Raw genomic sequence first — 17044 nt, 5'->3', positions numbered from 1 at the left:
TTAACCCTGCCCGCCTGGCCACACATTTCCCTTCCACAGAAACAAGCAATAACTCCTTCGCATGACTCCTCTGAAGGGGGGACCAGTATATACCAGCAAACATATATGTATGCACAGATCTTAATCTTCTTTCTTCCTTTTGTTCTCCCTCCCTTCCTTTCTCTTTTATACAAATGTTAGCATGTTGTACAACATTCAGCCTTTGCTTTTTCTAAATAATATATCTCAGCGAGCGCACTATAGTACGACATAAAGATCTTCATTTTAAATATGCAATGACACAGCATTCCACTGAATTGATGTCTCGTTATTTATTTAACCAATCCCCAATTGATGGGTAATTAGTTTACTTTGAATTTCCTGCTATTACAATGCTGCAGTGGATGACTGCACACACATTGGTTAGTACAAGCCGTGTTACATTGAAATGATCTCCTTACTAGTCTGTCCTGGTTTAGCTACAGGTTCCTCTGAGGCAGGAAATGATGTATTATGCATCTCTGAATTTACCTGCTTTTAGCCGGGCCTCGCATGTGGTAGGGGTGCAGTCAAACTTGGTTGGACTGAAGGAATGAGCTGATCTCCACGTGCTCTGCCACCTGCACAGGTCTGAGAACCACCAGGAAGGTCTGCGGGCCTTTAAGGGTCTGTTTGGTTATTCTATTTGCCCTCTCCCACCCCAACTAGTCTGTCCCTCTACCTGATCTGAGTACTCAGGAGGGAGCTAAGCCTTACTGACAGAGCATCTGGGCACCCAACCTCTGGCTTCTCTTGGGGTTTAGTCAATGGAAAGCACTGCCAGGGGGTGGACAGTGGGGAAGAGGGAGACAGAGGTCCTTCTTGCCTGCATCCCCAGTTAGGTTCCAGCAGTGTTTGTGTCTTCCTCTGGGCCGGACCGTAACTCCCTCCATAGCTCCAGCTGTCCCAGTGCTCAACACTGTCTTCTGCTCTTGCCTTTCAGACCTCGGGTAGTAACAGCCCCAATGATAGTCCTGGGTGCTCCCTCATCCTTTGTGGGTCCATTAACCCTGTCCACATCCCTGTCCACATCCTGTAAACCATCTTGCCAATAAACTATCTTCAGTTAAACATTTTGCATAGAACTCTGTTTTCTGAACCTGAGATTCTACCATTCTAAGCCTTGATAGTGAGTTTCCCAACCGCTTTTTTAAATATAAAGAAATATAAAAGCTGGCTACACAAGCAATCAAATCATACCTGCTTCCCAAAGCTTTGTAACAATAGTAATAAAAAAGTATTGAAAAGATGAAGTACCTAAACCCCCCCCCCCTTGTTCTGCTGTGACTACTTTGCCAGCATCAGTGTTGGCGATTCAGCCTGAAATGTTTAATAAAAATACACCCAGGTTGAGTGTTTCGGTACTTTCACCTAGAAGTTCTTTCTTTTCATTGAAGCAGCAGATAGGAACTGAAAAAAAAATAGAGCAAGCAAATAAGACGAGAAAGATTTTATGGGAATTAAGCACTATTCCACTTTATACATTCCTCATCATGTATATAAAGTGTTTTCAATGTGAGCATTTATTGAATAAGCTGCTCATTAGTGGGCTGTGAAATACTCTTTTATATCTACAGCTTGTCCTCCAACCAATTAAGGTGAAAATAGTCCCCCCCCCCCAACCCCCCTGGATTAACCGCTGAGCAATAACCTGAAGAGTCTTCAGGGCATGGCGATTGAGTCTTTTTACTTTTGAGTTGTAAGGGACTCTGCTTTAAAGAAAACACAATGGCTGCAGATTGCAGCGTTGCTCATTAGCAAAGTTCATGCTTTTGAAATTGGTGATTAGGATTTTCCTTTGGGAGAATCAGGCTGCAATGCCTACATACACAGTTTTTGCTTCTAGACATTAGCTACCAAGAATTTTAAAAGACACACAAAAAGTAGGCCTGTCACTTTGTCTCAAATCAGGCTGCTTCTAAGATAGCAGGAACCTTCTCAGGCATAAAAAGATAGTTTGAATGATTCATGGGGAAGAAATCCTTTCCCTAGCTTGAAAATAATGGGATGAGGGGAATGACAAACAAAATGATTCATTTGTTTGCAACAAATAAATGGAAATCCCTTTGGGGAAATATATACTATATAGAAGCACACGTGTACATGCACACATAAAAACATACACAAGGAATGCAGACGCTTTCTCATCTACAACTCTATGTAGAGACTTTCCTTTAAAACCAGTATTTATATCAGACTACATTTAATAATATGCTTATTTTATTTGCTTTTAGACAATTACTTGTACTTAGCTTACATCAAATCTTATATATGCATGTTTTCCTTAAAAATATTTTCATTTAGCCTGGCCAGTGTGGTTCAGTGGTTGAGTGTCAACCTATGAACCAGTAGGTCATGGTTCGATTCCCAGGCAGGGCACATGCCTGGGTTGTGGGCTCCATTCCCAGTGTGGGGTGTGTGGGAGGCAGCAGGTCGATGATTCTTTCTCATCATTGATGATTCTATCTCTCTATTCCTCTCTGAAATCAATAAAATATATTTTAAAAAATATTTTCTTTTAGAATAGCATTGATGTACCAATAATAGAAAACAACACCATTCATTTTAATCAGGTGGGGACATTGCATTCATGCATTATACTAATGTTCTCTTTTCTAGTTGACTGATATTATCTTAAAATATGCCAATGTTATGGTTTTAAAATTCATAATGGTCATCTTTTACATTTGTGTTTTTGATCCCATAACACCTAGTATGTTGAGATTTATTGGGTGCCTGTGACCAAATTACTTACTGCCAATAAGTGCAAGTAATATGGTTGTGTTTCTATGGAGAACTAGGCCCATTTATTATTATTATAGACTAGAGGCCCGGTGCACAAAATTTGTGCATGGGGGAGGGGTGTCCCTCAGCCCAGCCTGCACCCTCTCCAATCTGGGTCCCCTCAGGCAGGGAGGCAGGCGAGCAGTTGGGAGCCAGCAGTCCCGGGTTGTGAGAGGGATGTCCAACTGCCCCGAAGGGAACCAGATTGGAGAGGGTGCAGGCTGGGCTGAGGGACACCCCTCCCCCATGCACAAATTTTGTGCACCGGGCCTCTAGTCTATAATAATAATAAATGGGCCTAGTTCTCCATAGAAACACAACCATATTACTTGCACTTATTGGCAGTAAGTAATTTGGTCACAGGCACCCAATAAATCTCAACATACTAGGTGTTATGGGATCAAAAACACAAATGTAAAAGATGACCATTATGAATTTTAAAACCATAACATTGGCATATTTTAAGATAATATCAGTCAACTAGAAAAGAGAACATTAGTATAATGCATGAATGCAATGTCCCCACCTGATTAAAATGAATGGTGTTGTTTTCTATTATTGGTACATCAATGCTATTCTAAAAGAAAATATTTTTTAAAATATATTTTATTGATTTCAGAGAGGAATAGAGAGATAGAATCATCAATGATGAGAAAGAATCATCGACCTGCTGCCTCCCACACACCCCACACTGGGAATGGAGCCCACAACCCAGGCATGTGCCCTGCCTGGGAATCGAACCATGACCTACTGGTTCATAGGTTGACACTCAACCACTGAACCACACTGGCCAGGCTAAATGAAAATATTTTTAAGGAAAACATGCATATATAAGATTTGATGTAAGCTAAGTACAAGTAATTGTCTAAAAGCAAATAAAATAAGCATATTATTAAATGTAGTCTGATATAAATACTGGTTTTAAAGGAAAGTCTCTACATAGAGTTGTAGATGAGAAAGCGTCTGCATTCCTTGTGTATGTTTTTATGTGTGCATGTACACGTGTGCTTCTATATAGTATATATTTCCCCAAAGGGATTTCCATTTATTTGTTGCAAACAAATGAATCATTTTGTTTGTCATTCCCCTCATCCCATTATTTTCAAGCTAGGGAAAGGATTTCTTCCCCATGAATCATTCAAACTATCTTTTTATGCCTGAGAAGGTTCCTGCTATCTTAGAAGCAGCCTGATTTGAGACAAAGTGACAGGCCTACTTTTTGTGTGTCTTTTAAAATTCTTGGTAGCTAATGTCTAGAAGCAAAAACTGTGTATGTAGGCATTGCAGCCTGATTCTCCCAAAGGAAAATCCTAATCACCAATTTCAAAAGCATGAACTTTGCTAATGAGCAACGCTGCAATCTGCAGCCATTGTGTTTTCTTTAAAGCAGAGTCCCTTACAACTCAAAAGTAAAAAGACTCAATCGCCATGCCCTGAAGACTCTTCAGGTTATTGCTCAGCGGTTAATCCAGGGGGGTTGGGGGGGGGGGACTATTTTCACCTTAATTGGTTGGAGGACAAGCTGTAGATATAAAAGAGTATTTCACAGCCCACTAATGAGCAGCTTATTCAATAAATGCTCACATTGAAAACACTTTATATACATGATGAGGAATGTATAAAGTGGAATAGTGCTTAATTCCCATAAAATCTTTCTCGTCTTATTTGCTTGCTCTATTTTTTTTTCAGTTCCTATCTGCTGCTTCAATGAAAAGAAAGAACTTCTAGGTGAAAGTACCGAAACACTCAACCTGGGTGTATTTTTATTAAACATTTCAGGCTGAATCGCCAACACTGATGCTGGCAAAGTAGTCACAGCAGAACAAGGGGGGGGGGGTTTAGGTACTTCATCTTTTCAATACTTTTTTATTACTATTGTTACAAAGCTTTGGGAAGCAGGTATGATTTGATTGCTTGTGTAGCCAGCTTTTATATTTCTTTATATTTAAAAAAGCGGTTGGGAAACTCACTATCAAGGCTTAGAATGGTAGAATCTCAGGTTCAGAAAACAGAGTTCTATGCAAAATGTTTAACTGAAGATAGTTTATTGGCAAGATGGTTTACAGGATGTGGACAGGGATGTGGACAGGGTTAATGGACCCACAAAGGATGAGGGAGCACCCAGGACTATCATTGGGGCTGTTACTACCCGAGGTCTGAAAGGCAAGAGCAGAAGACAGTGTTGAGCACTGGGACAGCTGGAGCTATGGAGGGAGTTACGGTCCGGCCCAGAGGAAGACACAAACACTGCTGGAACCTAACTGGGGATGCAGGCAAGAAGGACCTCTGTCTCCCTCTTCCCCACTGTCCACCCCCTGGCAGTGCTTTCCATTGACTAAACCCCAAGAGAAGCCAGAGGTTGGGTGCCCAGATGCTCTGTCAGTAAGGCTTAGCTCCCTCCTGAGTACTCAGATCAGGTAGAGGGACAGACTAGTTGGGGTGGGAGAGGGCAAATAGAATAACCAAACAGACCCTTAAAGGCCCGCAGACCTTCCTGGTGGTTCTCAGACCTGTGCAGGTGGCAGAGCACGTGGAGATCAGCTCATTCCTTCAGTCCAACCAAGTTTGACTGCACCCCTACCACATGCGAGGCCCGGCTAAAAGCAGGTAAATTCAGAGATGCATAATACATCATTTCCTGCCTCAGAGGAACCTGTAGCTAAACCAGGACAGACTAGTAAGGAGATCATTTCAATGTAACACGGCTTGTACTAACCAATGTGTGTGCAGTCATCCACTGCAGCATTGTAATAGCAGGAAATTCAAAGTAAACTAATTACCCATCAATTGGGGATTGGTTAAATAAATAACGAGACATCAATTCAGTGGAATGCTGTGTCATTGCATATTTAAAATGAAGATCTTTATGTCGTACTATAGTGCGCTCGCTGAGATATATTATTTAGAAAAAGCAAAGGCTGAATGTTGTACAACATGCTAACATTTGTATAAAAGAGAAAGGAAGGGAGGGAGAACAAAAGGAAGAAAGAAGATTAAGATCTGTGCATACATATATGTTTGCTGGTATATACTGGTCCCCCCTTCAGAGGAGTCATGCGAAGGAGTTATTGCTTGTTTCTGTGGAAGGGAAATGTGTGGCCAGGCGGGCAGGGTTAAAAGAAGGCATTTTTATGGTCTAGTTCCCATGGTGATTATACATGCAGCTCAGGGCCTACTTTCTATTCAGCATAACCTCCATTAAGAGGCAAGAGACAAAAAGAAATAAAGCTGAAGCCCTTCAGTGAGCCCAGACGGGGGTCAAGGCTGCCAGCATCACAGCCAGACACGGGGAGCTACTGACACTGTCACATTATGCATAACTCGCTCCCTCCTCACCAGGGGCCCATTGTAGGAAAAGTTGCATCAGGAAAGCTGTATGAAACATGCAGAGTTTTTTTGCTCCAATTCATTTGCAGTTCCCTTTATGACCTTATTAGTTATGGCCAGATGAACAATTCTGAATTTCTCTTCCTATTTCAATTTGTGTAAGAACCTCTGTGACGTGTGTGTGTGTGTGTGTGTGTGTGTGTGTGTGTGTGTACGCACGCGAGTTTGAATGCATGATTGTGAGACTGTGAGACATGATGATCGATAGAAAGTGTACTCCTTCCACACTTTTTCTTTTAATTCAACTTTTTATTTAGAAACAACTGTAGACTCACATGCATTTGTTAGATATGATACAGAAAGGTCTCGTATACTTTCCATCTATTTTGCCCCAATGGTACATCTTGCATAACTAGGAAATTGACATAATCCACTGACCTTCATAGCTCATCAGTTTTACATGCGTTCATTTGTGTGTGTTTAATTCTATGAAATTTTATCACATGTGACCATTACCATATTCAAGGTAGAGAATAATTCCATCACCCCAGGGGTCTCTCATGCAACCCTTTTATAGCCATACCCACCTCTGTCTTGTCCCTCTCCTCCTCCCCTGCCCATGTCAGTACTTGGCAGTCACTAATTTCTTTTCCATCTCTGTAATTTCGTCATTTCAAGAATTTTATATAAATGGAATTATAGTATACAATCTTTCAAGATTGGCATAATTCTCTTGAGGCCCATCCATGTTGCATTTATTGAGAGTTCATTCCTTTTTGGTGCTGAGTAATATTCCATAGTATGGATGTACCACTGTTTAACCACTTACCTTTTTAAAAAAAATATTTTTATTGATTTCAGAGAAAGGAAGGGAGAGGGAGAGAGAGAAACATCAATGATGAGAATCATCCATCGGCTATCTCCTGCACATCCGCTACTGGGGATCAAGCCTGCAACCAGGCATGTGCCCTAACCTGGAATCCAACGGTGATCTTCTGGTTCATGGGTGAGCACTCAACCACTGAGCCACAACAGCCAGGCTATCTTTTTAAGGACATTTGAGTTGTTTCCAGTTTTGAGCTATCATGAATAAAGCTGCTATTACTATTCATATAGGTGTTTTCATCTCTCTGGGATAGATGCCCAAGGGTATAATTGCTGGGTTGTATATTAAGCACATATTTAATTTTTTTCAGAACCTGTCAAACAATTTTCCACAGTGACTGTACCACTCTGGAATTTTACATTCCCACTAGCAGTGTATGAGAGATCTTGTCTCTCTGCATCCTCACCAACATGTGGTGCTATTGGTATTTTGTCCTTGAGCCGTTCTGTCACATGTGGTGATACCCTAGGATTTTAATTTGCATTTCTCTAATGGTGTGGGGCATCTTTTCATGTGCTTGTTTCTTCAGTGAAATTCCTGTCCATGTCTTTTGCCCATTTTGTAATTTGATTGCTTGTTTTTAACTGTTTTGAGAGGTTTTTTAAAAATATATTCTAGACAGAAGTCATTTGCTATATGTGCCTTACAAGTATTTTCTCCAAGTCTGTAGCTCATCTTTTTAAAAAAATTAAATTTAGCCCTGTCTGCTGTGGCTCCGTTGGTTTGAGTGACATCCCGTGCACTGGAAGTTTGCAGGTTCCATTTCTAGACAGGCCACATGCCTGGGTTGTGGGTTTGATCCCTGGTTGGAGTGCATGTGGGAGGCAACCAATCTATGTTTCTCTCTCACATCAACATTTCTCTCTCTCTCTCTCTCTCTCTCTCTCTCTCTCTCTCTCTCTCTCTTTCTCTCTCTCTCTCCTCCCTTTCTCTGAAATTGATAAAAAATAAATTTATTGGGGTGACATTCATTAATAAAATTACATGTTTCAAGTGTACAATTCTATAATACATCATTTATATATTGCATTGTGTGCTCACCACCCAAAGTCTGGTCTCCTTCCTTCACTATATATTTTACCCCCTTTACCCACTTTGACCTCCCTCCACCCCTCTTGTAGTTTGTCTTTTCATTCTCTAACAGTGTCTTTCACAGAACAAAAGTTTTTTTTCAAATTTTTATGAAGTCCAGTTTATCATTTTTTCTTTTATGGATTATGCTTTTGGGGTCAAATCTAAAAGACTCTTTTTCCAGCCCCACAGTCACAGATTTTATCCTGTGTTTTCTAAAAGTTGTAGTTTTATAACTTCTACTTAAGTCCGTAGAACTCATTTTGAATTAATTTCTGTATAAGGTATGAGGTTTAGGTTGAAGTCCATGTTTTGGAGGGAGGGGGCCTGGGAATATCCAATCGCTCCAGCACCATTTGTGGAAAAGGCTATCATTTGACCATTGACTTACTTTTGCATCTTTGCCAAAAATTAGTGGGGCAGATATATGTGGATCTATTTCTAGTTTGAGATAATCACAAAAGATGCAGATGAAAATGACAAAGCTTCAAGAAATTAGAGAGATGCTAATAAATATGAAAGGCATATAAAGTAATTTAGGACAAGGATAGCAGCTATTCCTGAATAAAAACCCACTAAGTAGAATGCCAGAGACGTATTCAAAGAGAATTTTCCTAAAATGAAGGAAGAGGTGAATCTGGGTTCTGGCCAGGTAGTTTAGTTGGTTAGAGCATCGTCCCAATACACCAAGGGTACATGCAAGAAGCAACCAGTGTACACATAAATAAATGGAACAACAAATCTCTCTCTCTATCTCAAGTCAATAAATAAAAAATTTAAAGTGAATTTGCAGATTGAAAGAACATAGTGTTCCTTGAAATTTTGAGAAAAAGCACCTGACACAAAAATTACTCAAACTTCAAGAATAAAATAATTTTTTAAGTATTTCAAACAGATAAAGCAAGTCATATTTAAGGTTGGTAAAAAAAAAATGTGGTTAGCTTCAGACTTCTCAAAATAAATATTCAAGAAAAATAGTGGAGCTTTGTTTATAAAATTCTGAGAAAATGAAAATGCTACTTAAGAATATTCAGCCCAGATAAAATATTATTCAAATATAAAAAAGGCAAAGGTAGACTTTGTCAAACATGAAAATGTTAAAGGAATATAACATCCATGATGTAACTTTCAGAACAACAAAAATAGCAATAACTGTTTGACAATGACATTAAGTCAATTAAAAGATTAATCAATATAAAGGACTCAGTAATAGAAAAGTCATATAAAAGGATTGGGGATAAACATGGATCCATTTAAATAGTATGACCAGTAACAAACAGTTATGGGAATGATGGTTACAGAACAGAGTATGAATGGGATAAGTTTGAGTAATGCAAATATAATAATATAACAAAAATCAGAAGATGAAAGAGTGAGGTTAGAGGAAATGTGAGATTTCAAAGATATTTATCTTTCAAAGCTGGGAGTTAAGAGCTAGTGTTTAGATTGAAATATGTATTTTAAAATCTTTAGAGAGGCCCGGCCGGAGTGATTCTGTGGTTGAGCGTTGACCTATGAACCAGGAGGTCATGTTTCGATTCCCGATTCCCCCGTTGGGGCACATGCCCAGGTTGCAGGCTCGATCTGAGTGTGGGGAGTGCAGGAGGCAGCCGATCAATGATTCTCTCTCATCATTGATGTTTCTCTCTCTCTCCCTTTCTTTTTCTTTGAAATCAATAAAAAATATCGAGAATTTTTAAGAAGTAATATTTCAATCTAAACAATAGCTCTTGCCGAAACCGGTTTGGCTCAGTGGATAGAGCGTCAGCCTGCGGACTGAAAGGTCCCAGGTTTGATTCCGGTCAAGGGCATGTACCTGGGTTGCGGGCACATCCCCAGTAGGAGATGTGCAGGAGGCAGCTGGTCAATGTTTCTCTCTCATCGATGTTTCTAACTCTCTATCTCTCTTCCTTCCTCTCTGTAAAAAATCAATAAAATATATTAAAAAACAAACAAACAAACAAAAAAAACAATAGCTCTTGACCTCTAACGAATGAAGTAGCTTTGGGGAAACAATATCTTTTCTGGTAAGGAAGTATTTAAAGTTCAACAATTCCTTTAATTTCACTTTAATTTCTTTTTTCTTGTATTAAATTAAAAACTGATTGATAATAATACTATCAAATCAGTTTTAATCTTAGTACAATTTTATAACTATTAAATGTACTGCTGATTTATACTAACACTGATTAACACATGTTTAAAACTTTGTAGGAGTCTAGTTCCTGGGATATTAAAATGGGGTAATTTTGAAACCTGAAAAGTCAGTGTTCATGCTACCAGCACCTATAGGTAGAAACGAGAATTGAATCTTAATGGGTGCTTTATTCAGATGGCCAGCGATATGAGAAGATGGCAGGTTATGTACCCATCCTACATCTCAAGTCGGCCTTTTTTTTTTTTTTTTGAGAAACATCAATGATGAGAGAGAATGATTGATCGGCTGCCTCCTACTGGGAACTGAGCCTGCAACCCAAGCATGTGCCCTGACCTGCAATAGAACCATGACCTCCTGGTTCATGCATGGGTTGAAGCTCAACCACTGAGCCACACCAGCCAGGTTCAAGTCTGCCCTTTTTTTTTTTTATAAGGAGAAGAAAAGTGTAGGAGAAGTAAAGGGTTTGAAATTCAGGGGAAAGGGTTAGTCAGATAAAAGCTGCAGTCAGGTGATTTTCTGAGCATCCCTTCATCTGCTGACAGTGACCTGGGCTGCCGGAAAGTCTCTTCCTGGAGCACAGTGGCTTGGATACCATCTTGATTGTGTCCATTCCTCCTGGGCACAAGGGTCAAATTGCTTCCAGGTTTCCTGGAGTCCTGGGGATAGGCCGTTGTACATTTTAGTTCCTGGAACAATAGCTTTTTACATGCATTAATTATCAAGCCTAGGGAGAGACCAAGATGGCGGCATAGGTAAACACCGGAGACTGCTGCCGCAAACAACCACTTCAAAAATACAACTAAAAGACGGAACAGACATCACCCAGAACCACAGGAAGGCTGGCTGAGGAGAGACTCTTCAACTAGAAGGAAAAATAACAGCACACCGAGGCTCAGAGGAGGCGCAGTGTGGAAAATACTCAGGTGCGGAGGTGCGCGCGCAAAGCGGGCTGGTGGCTGAGAGCGCGGTTGTCGTTTTCGGTCAGGGGGGAGTCTCAGACTCTGAGCTCCAGATACGGGCGAATCGCTGGGGACTCGGACTCAAACGGGAGAAGCGGGAGTGTCTGGCATCAGTTGGAAGGCAGCTTTCTCTCCGAGGTTTGCAGCGGTTCCTGGGGTTCTGAGAAGCAGAGCCTCTGGGAACGGGACTGAGAGGGGCTATAACCGCTCCCTCCGCCCGCCCTGTTGAGCCCGCCCCGCCCAAGCCCTGCGCAGAGCCATTTGCCGGATCGCCTCAGGCAAAGGCTAGATTAGCACCTCCCCAGAGGACAGAATCAGACACAGCTGATTCACACAGCCAGTCGGCCTGGTGGTCAAATCCCTCTAGTATTAACTACAACAATCAAGGCTCAACTAGAACAAGACTGCGCACAAAGACCACTAGGGGGTGCACCAAGAAAGCATAAAAAATGCGGAGACAAAAAAACATGACAGAAATGGAGGATATAGAGCTAAAAATCGCAATTTTGAGGGCTTGCAAAAATGTGCTAGAAGCTGTCAATAAACTTGAGGAGAGAGTCACGAAAACTAATGAGACCCTCGATGCTATGATAAAGAACCAACTAGAAATTAAGCATACACGGACTGAAATAAAGAATATTATACAGACACCCAATAGCAGACCAGAGGAGCGCAAGAATCAAGTCAAAGATTTGAAATGCGAAGAAGCAAAAAACACCCAACCGGAAAAGCAAAATGAAAAAAGAATCCGAAAATATGAAGATAGTGTAAGGAGCCTCTGGGACAGCTTCAAGCGTACAAACATCAGAATAATTGGGGTGCCAGAAGATGAGAGACAGCAAGATATTGAAAACCTATTTGAAGAAATAATGGCAGAAAACTTCCCCCACCTGGTGAAAGAAATGGACTTACAGGTCCAAGAAGCGCAGAGAACCCCAAACAAAAGGAATCCAAAGAGGACCACACCAAGACATATCATAATTAAAATGCCAAGAGCAAAAGACAAAGAGAGAATCTTAAAAGCAGCAAGAGAAAGAGACTCAATTACCTACAAGGGAATACCCATACGACTGTCAGCTGATTTCTCAACAGAAACTTTGCAGGCCAGAAGGGAGTGGCAAGAAATATTCAAAGTGATGAATAGCAAGAACCTACAACCAAGATTACTTTATCCAGCAAAGCTATCATTCAGAATTGAAGGTCAGATAAAGAGCTTCACAGATAAGGAAAAGCTAAAGGAGTTCATCACCACCAAACCAGTATTATATGAAATGCTGAAAGGTATCCTTTAAGAGGAGGAAGAAGAAAAAGGTAAAGATACAAATTGTGAACAACAAACATGCATCTATCAACAAGTGAATCTAAGAATCAAGTGAATAAATAATCTGATGTACAGAATGAACTGGTGATTATAATGAATCAGGGACATAGAAAGGGAATGGACTGACTATTCTTGGGGGGGAAAGGGGAATGGGAGATGCGGGAAGAAACTGGACAAAAATCGTGCACCTATGGATGAGGACAGTGGGTGGGGAGTGAGGGCGGAGGGTGGGGCGGGAACTGGGAGGAGGGGAGTTATGGGGGGGGGGAAAAAGAGGAACAAATGTAACCTGAACAATAAAGATTTAATTAAAATAAAAAAAAAATTATCAAGCCTATTAACTACATAATTAAGCTAAATATTTTTAAGTTCTTGAATTCCTCATGAATTTGAAGAGAGTTTAATGATGGTACTATTTACAAATGCAGGGGCAGGGTTTAAAGAAACCAACAAGGGGGATTACTGCATTGCAGAACTAGTGACAGCTAAGACCTGTATCCACTTAGTCTCAAAGGTAGAAGAGAAAGGAAAGGCCACAAGAACACAGAGCGGGCAGCTGCATGAAGAAGTCTGGGACCAACCCCCAAAGAGAAATCTGAGGGATTAAGTGTACTCACCTCACTTCTCCAGGCTTCTGTGTCCTGCGGTGACTTTTACTGGCTAAACCCAGCTAGAAACCGATTGAATCGAGCAATCTATGCAGGTCACTGTCCTGCAGCACAGGATAGAATGACAAAGGGTGAGCAGTGGCTATAGCCCAGCCCCTCGTGATTTTAATGCCCCTAGTATTTCTGTAGAATAGAATTAAATAATTTAGTTCTTAAGTAGGCCTTTGTTCACATGTTAATCGCTCTTTCTGCTCAGCTCCTTTTGTTCTCATGAATGTAGTCGTAAGTTGCTGATGTGGTGTCTATTTGTCAAGCAGGAGGAGATAACTTCAGGGTCACGTGGAGAATTTATGAGTTTGTTTTGCAGAAAGAAAGAATGTCTTCAAGGTTTCTGTGACCAGCTGCTGCCTCCCAGGACTCTGATGTGAAAAAAGTGTTATCTATGACTAAAGAAACACAGACTTCTCTCTCAGTTCCCTGGAACCTCCCCTCCCCTACTCCCTAGCTGCATAAAAACTCCCTACTTCTGTTTTTTTGAGAGAGCCGGGTTTGAGAGATCTCGTTCTCCTGTCATCCTCTTGCCTTAGCCAGAGCCAATAAACCTTTCTCTGACTCCAAGTACCAGTGTCCCCATGTTTTGGCCTAATAGGGCATCGGGCACATGGACCCGAATTTTGGGAGGTGATTCTGCAACATGGGCACAAAAGGAAGATATCCAGATACTTTTTAAATAAACACAGAATCTATTGTATTTTCCCATTCTTTTAAAGAGTATTGATTGCATATTCAATCAGTATAGCTATCCATCCATCCATCCAATCCACCTTTCTAGCCATATACATGCATAGGAAGATATCTGGAATGTTACCATAATGGTAATGGTGATGCTTTTTGGATGATGAGATTTGATGTATTTTTTTTAAATTGAGATATAATTTATATAATTTATATGGTTTTTAGTGTAGTCATAAGGTTATACAACCATCACCACTATCTAACTTCAGCATATTTTCATTACCCCTAAAGAAACTTCATATCCATTAGCAGTCATTCTCCATTTCTCCCTGCCCCAGCCCTTAGCAACCACTAATCTACTGTCTCTATGAATTTCCTATTCCGAACATTTCATATAATGGAACATATACTATTTGGCCTTTTGTGACTGGCTTTTCTCATAGCATAATGTTTTTAAAATTCATCCAGGCTGTAACATGTATCAATACTTCATTCCTTTTTGTTGAGAATAATATTCCATTGTACAGATATACCACATTTTGTTTATTCATTAATTAATGCACACTTTTAGCTATTATGAGTAGTGGTATTATAAACACTTGTGTATAATTTTTGTGGGGACATATGTTTTCATTTCTAGGGTATATACCTAGGAATGGCATTGCCGAGTCAAATGATAAGGAGCTGCCAAACTTGTCCATAGCCATTACACCATTTACATTCCCATTAGCAATGGTACGGGCTGAAATTTCTCCACAGTCTCGTCAACATTGTTACTGTCTGTCTTTTTCATTATACCATCTTAGTGTGTATGAAACAGAAGCTTATGCCAGAACTGGTTGGGCTCAGTGGATAGAGCGTCGGCCTGCGGACTCAAGGGTCCCAGGTTTGATTCCGGTCAAGGGCATGTACCTTGGTTGCGGGCACATCCCCAGTGCGGGGCATGCAGGAGGCGGCTGATCGGTGTTTCTCTCTCATCGATGTTTCTAACTCTCTATCTCTCTCACTTCCTCTCTGTAGAAAATCAATAAACCATATTTAAAAAAAGAAAAAGAAACAGAAGCTTAGCATTAGCTTTGATTTGCATTTTTCTGATGGCTATGATGTTGAGCATCTTTTTGTGTGTTTATTGGCCATTTGTATTCTTTTTTGGAGGAATATCTATTTAAATCCTGTGTCCAATATTTGGTAAAAGTTTCATTGAGATATAATTCACATGCTATATAACTCACCCACTTAAAGTATACCATTCAGGAGCTTTCAGTATATTAATAAAGTTGTGCCACCATCATCACTAATTTCAGAACACTTAAATCACTTCAAAAAAGAAACCCCATACCCAGTAACTGTCAACCTTTAATCCTCCCATTTTCCCCAACCCTAGACAACCATTAATCTGCTATAGATTTGCCTATTCTATTTTATAAATGGAATCATAAAAGATGTGGTCTTTCATATATCATTGAATATACTACCTTCTCTCACTTAAAATAATGTTTTTAAGGTTCATCCATGTCGTTGCATGTAGAAGTCCTTCATTGTATTACTAATATTCTGTTGTATGGACATACCAAATTTTACTTGTCCATTCATCAGCTGATGAACATGTGGGTTGTTTCCAACTTGTTATTAGTATACAGGTGGACACATGCTTTTATTTCTCTCGGGTAAACCTTGGAGTGGAATTGGTGGGTTAAATCATAACTATGTTTAACTTTTTTTGAAATATGTTTTTATTGGTTTTAAAGAGAAAGGAAGGAAGGGAGAGGGGGAGAGAGCAAGAGAGAGAAACATCCATGTAAGAGAGAAACATTGATCAGCTGCCTCCTGCACGCCCGTACTGGGGACTGAGCCCGAACCTTGGGCATGTGCCCTGACTGGGAATCAAACCAGTGACCTTTTGATGCATGGCACTGTGCTCAACCAACTAAGCCACACTGGACAGGACTATGTTTAAGTTTTTGAGGAACTCTGAAGACTATTTTTAAAAGTGGCTATACCATTTTACATCCCACCCCCCTCCCGCCAAACACACACACCCCAGCAGTACATGAGGGTTCTATATCGCTACCAATTGTTGATATTCTCTCTCTCTCTTTTTAAGCCATCTTAATGGAGGTAAAATGGTATCTCATTGGGATTTTAATTTTGACTTTGACTTGAGGATGAAATCCAGGTTCCAGGTTGGAATGTTTGGGTGAATGGAGATATCATTGGCTGTTTTGCATTGGATATTATAGGAAGAGACTTAGGAGGGAGATGGTGAATTGCATTTTGGACAAGTTGATATTGAGGCGACAATGGGATATTCAGATGCAGTTGTCTAGTAATTGAATGGTTAAGTGGGCATGGAGCCCAAGAGAAAGGGCTGGTTGGGTAGGCAGGGAAGTCCTCAGGTGGAAATGGAAACCCTCAGGAAGTGTGCAGTAGAAGAAGCCCAGATCCAGAACCCCCAGGAGACCAACCTTTATGGCAAATTAGTGTGGTGTTTCAGAGCACCGTGCTTTCGAGCCAGGCAGCCTGTTCTCAGCATTGTGACGTAAGGCAAGTTATTTATCTTAGTTTCCACATCTGTAAGATGAGCATAACAATAACACAGCTAGAACAGTGCATGCTACTTTTCGTTTCTTTAAAAGATCTACGAATAAAAAGCTGCCAAAGAAGGCAAAGAAGGAGGAGAAGCTCTAAGATATTGTGAGAAAAGAAAATTTCAGCGATCATGTCAAATTCTGCCAATACGACTATAAGATAAGGTCTGTGAAATGTCCATCTTTCAGCAATTAGTGGCCTCACCAAGTGCAGGCTCTATGCAATGAAATGACTGTAAAGGGTTGAAGAGTAATTAGGGGTGGACACTGATACAGCCTTCCCTGCCCTGATGAGCCGGGCTCTCCCAGTAGATGCTTCCTTTCATGACAGTCAGTTACGGATCTGATCCCACTTTTTCCAATCAGTTTCAGCCACCAATGGGATATGTTGCACCAGGTTACCATTTTATTTTATTTTTGAGAGGAAGGGAGAGGGATAAAGAGATAGAAATATCAATGATGAGAAAGAAATAAGGATTGACTGCCTCCTGCATGCCCCCCACGGGGGATGTGCCCTGACCAGAATCGAACCAGTGACTTCTTGGTTCATGGGTGATGCGCAACCACTGAGTCACACGGCTGGGCACCA

The sequence above is a fragment of the Myotis brandtii genome, unplaced genomic scaffold, assembly GCF_000412655.1.
Source record: "Myotis brandtii unplaced genomic scaffold, ASM41265v1 scaffold17, whole genome shotgun sequence".
Lineage (NCBI taxonomy): Eukaryota > Metazoa > Chordata > Mammalia > Chiroptera > Vespertilionidae > Myotis > Myotis brandtii.
Note: the sequence above shows the minus strand (reverse complement) of the source record.